The sequence below is a fragment of the Trichosurus vulpecula genome, chromosome 6 (assembly GCF_011100635.1).
Source record: "Trichosurus vulpecula isolate mTriVul1 chromosome 6, mTriVul1.pri, whole genome shotgun sequence".
NCBI classification, from domain to species: domain Eukaryota; kingdom Metazoa; phylum Chordata; class Mammalia; order Diprotodontia; family Phalangeridae; genus Trichosurus; species Trichosurus vulpecula.
The window spans coordinates 1627492-1631333 of NC_050578.1; the positions used below are offsets into that span (position 1 = coordinate 1627492).

General features: G+C 40.0%; 1 pseudogene; it reads left to right on the forward strand.

Annotated features, from left to right (window-relative positions):
- The first annotated feature begins 1489 nt into the window (after window positions 1–1489).
- Window positions 1490–1593, forward strand: LOC118855596 (annotated as a pseudogene).
- Window positions 1594–3842: the final 2249 nt, after the last annotated feature.

The following is a 3842-nucleotide window of genomic DNA, read 5'->3' on the forward strand; positions in this document are numbered from 1 at the left end:
AAACACAAATTGACTCCTACTATGACCTCACTCAACACTCACTCCTCCACTGCAGACCATGCTCACCATTCCTTTCCTCCACTTCACCTAGTTCTATTCACCACTTTTTTAAATTGTGTTTTTTGCATTACTTTCCTAAGAGGATTTCTCTTAAGCTCTTCATTTTCTTCCTCTCTTTCTTTCTACTCTAGATCTTCCTTCTTTAATCCGTGACCTCTCTATTATCTGGTCCCCCTCTATTCTCTGTATTTCTCGTGGTATCCATATTAGGTCTCCATTCTGGACTATGCTCCCTGGGCACTTTCTGCCACCATCTTGTCCACCTTGCCTTGCAGATTCTCCCTTTCCATTGTGCCTCACTCCCAGAACAATGCCACTTTTTGCTGGTGACATACCTTCATGGTAGGGTTCCCACCCTCATCTTTATGTCCCTGAACAAATTGCTAAAGAAACTAAAGCTAAAATATTTATGCCATCTTCTAAATGGCACTGCAAAAATATACCAATTTCTCTGTACTAGGTAGAACTTCTATAAAAACTGACTATTGGGACACGGAGATATTGTAAACAAATATAAAAGATAGAATTAGTAAAAACATCCTTTATAGACCATCACACAATAAAAACAATCATTGATTCAGGGACCCTAAACAAAAAGCATAGACCCAAATGGAGACACCAATGAATGCCTAAATAAAGAGAGGGTCAAAGAACAAATCACAAAACAATTAATAATCACCTTTAGCTAAGAAAGGCAGGAAATCAAACCAATAAGAGAGCAAATGAACAAAACCAGAAAAAAACAAGAAGTTCAATCAGAATATATAACGCATGGTTATATGCTAACAGAACTGAGAACACAAAATTGGTAGCAAATGACTTGTCCAAGGTCACACAAGTATTTAAGTATCTAAAATGGTCATTGAGTCCAGGTTGCCCACCTCCAGAGCTCATGGTTTTTCTACCATAGCCCCTTCCTTCAATATCTATTGCAAAACATACAATCCCTCCCGTAATAGATAATATGAACAATAAAGAACACATTATCAACAGCTAAAGTCTGAACAATTTGTACCATATTGTCAACAAATATCTGACTTTGGGCACTTAGCCACTCTCTGTCTCAGTTTTCTCAACTATAAAATATGAAAAATAATAGCAATTAATGCCCAGGGTTGTTGTGAGGATCAAATGAAATAGTACTTGTAAAGAGCTTAGCATAGTGCTTATCACACAGTAGGCCCTCAGCAACGATAATAAATCTTGCTTTCCCTTCTTCAAGAAAGCACATCTCTGCCATCCAAGATTGCCAGGATACTGCAGCTGAAGACTAAGACAGCACAAGCTGGAAACCCTGGCTGTTTAAGGGATCTATATTTGCAAATCATTGCTTTTGTTTGTCCTTTGTAATCAAAGAAAACCATGACATCAGGAAGGAGATGTCTTGACTTGCAAGTGAATTGACTTTAAGTGAGGCAGGGCTGTGATGAGTACTCCCCTTGATAAGGATGGAAGAAGCCCTAGTGGCCTTTACAACTTTACAACATATAGGTTAAGGCTTTGCCACCTACTCTGTGACATCTAACTATTTGCAAATTACATAGACAGGGAAAGTCATAGGTGAAAGTAAAAGATCTGCTCAGCAGACCTAGAAAGTACCCTTACCTTACCTTACCTTGACAGTAAGTGGCACATTTTTCGGGAGTTGTTAAAGCTTGCTTAAGAGTCTTGTGTTTTATGTATTTCACTTCTGACAATGAAAGCACTAATTGTCTTTTGCCTGGTATCTATTTCCTACATTTAGCCCCATTTCTTGAAGGAATCTGATTAGTCCCTTTTTGGGGAGGTCTTAGGCATGAGGGGAGGCAACACCCATTTAGGGTTAATGTTAGAGTCAGAGGGTTAGGGTTAGGGTTAGGATTTCTTAGGTGCCTGCTCTCTTCCAGGAAATGGGCTAAGAGTCTTACGAATGTTATCTTATTTGATCCTAACAACAACATGGAAGGCAGGTGCTCTTATGATCACCATTTTACAGCACAGGAAAATGAGGCAAATAAAGACTAAAGTGACTTGCCTAGGGTCACCCAACAAGGAAGTGTCTGAGGCCAAATTTGAACTCAGGTTTCCCTGACTCTAGGCCCAACACTCCAACCACTGGCCCACTTAGTGTCATATAAACCACATCTCATCACTGTTTAAGGTATATTTCCCAGACTTTTGGGGTAGGAGCATAAGGAGCTAGAGTAAAGAGTACCTAATCTCTTTGATGGGGTGCTTGGGTGCCTGTGCTTGGACCCTAATTCTAACATATCTCCTTAGCTTCTACTTGGACACCTGTGCCTGGACCCCAATTCCAAAATCATATCCAGTTCTATAATCACATCTCTCCCTAGCCTCAAAACACTATCCCTAGCAGTTTCTTTCTAGTAAAACAGGACAGCATGCCCTAGCAAAATGCTTATCTCTCCTCCTGATATAGTGGATGTGTGCACCTATAGAATTGATTAGTATGGACTCTCTGTATACATCCTGAATTGGCTGTGTACTGGGTCATAGAGATATTTACTATTTATTGGCCTACCACGTGCATGCTAGACCCAGACATGTGTATACTCCCTTATATTTATCTTATCTAACAAGACGTTGATGGAAGCAGCCTGGGAATTTCCCAGTCAGCCCTGATCATTAGTTGACTTAGTGCTGTTTCAGGCCTAAAAACACACCTCCATGTAGGCCCCCCCCCCACACCTTGGGCTATTTCCCAGTGAACTCTGGGTAAGTTGCACAGTAGTTACCTGCACAGTAGATACAAAAGTGCATGTTCCTTTAAGAATTGACCACCCCTTAACCACTCCCTAATCCCACCCCAAAACACCTAATTGACATGTTTTACCATGAAATCTCCTATAAAAATTTTATCTCCACCTCTGTAAGGTTGCACGTTCCCTGAGAACTCTTGCCCACTGTAAAGCATAATAAATCTTTGCCACTTTGACTTAAAGAATGCTTGAGTCCATGAATTCATTCCAGATGGCCTCAACCCTCTCTAGTACTCAGGTCCTTGAGGGGTACTCCCCCTCAATGGCCCCATCTGGGAACCCCAGTCTTGAGTTCCTGGATCTTGTCTTCCTCTACCTTCAACATCTTCTCTTTGGAATCAAGCTCTCTGCAACCTCAGTGCCAAATTATCCCCATTAAATCTCATATATTTCTGTTCCATTAAGAAATGGTAAATGAAAAAAGTAGAAAGATATAACACTGTTTTTCTTAACTTTTTCCAGGAAACCTTGAGGGAGACTAGAGGTTGAATTAGATAATGAATATATGGTTTATTCAAATCAATTTTCTCTGTAGGGTTGGAGACTGAACCTGGCATTTCATTTCTATTCAGAATTTGCAAATGAGAAACCTCATTTCCTTATGCAAGTAAGCACCTTCTTTGCAATTTAGTCTTCAAGAGTTGCCGTGGACACTAAGAGGATTCCCACAGCCAGCATAAGTCAGAGGCAGAGCTTTGGCTCTAGTCCTAATGATGATGTCTTCCTGACTCCAAGGCTCTAGAAACTGTAGCCACTGCACAAGTAAAGTCCAATTCAAATAGAAATGGATCCCTGCCCATATATTGACTTCAAAATCCATGAATTTTCATCATCTTTATCATATTATATGGTTATTTATTTTGTTACCTCCCCAATACATTTTAATTTGGTTCAGGTCACCCTTGGGAATTTTGCAGGCTACATGCAGCTCATGGTCACTGCTGGAAAAAAAATGCAAAACAATTTTAAAAGACAAAAGGAAAATAAAATTGCAACAAAACTGGCTGAGTACAGAAATGAATG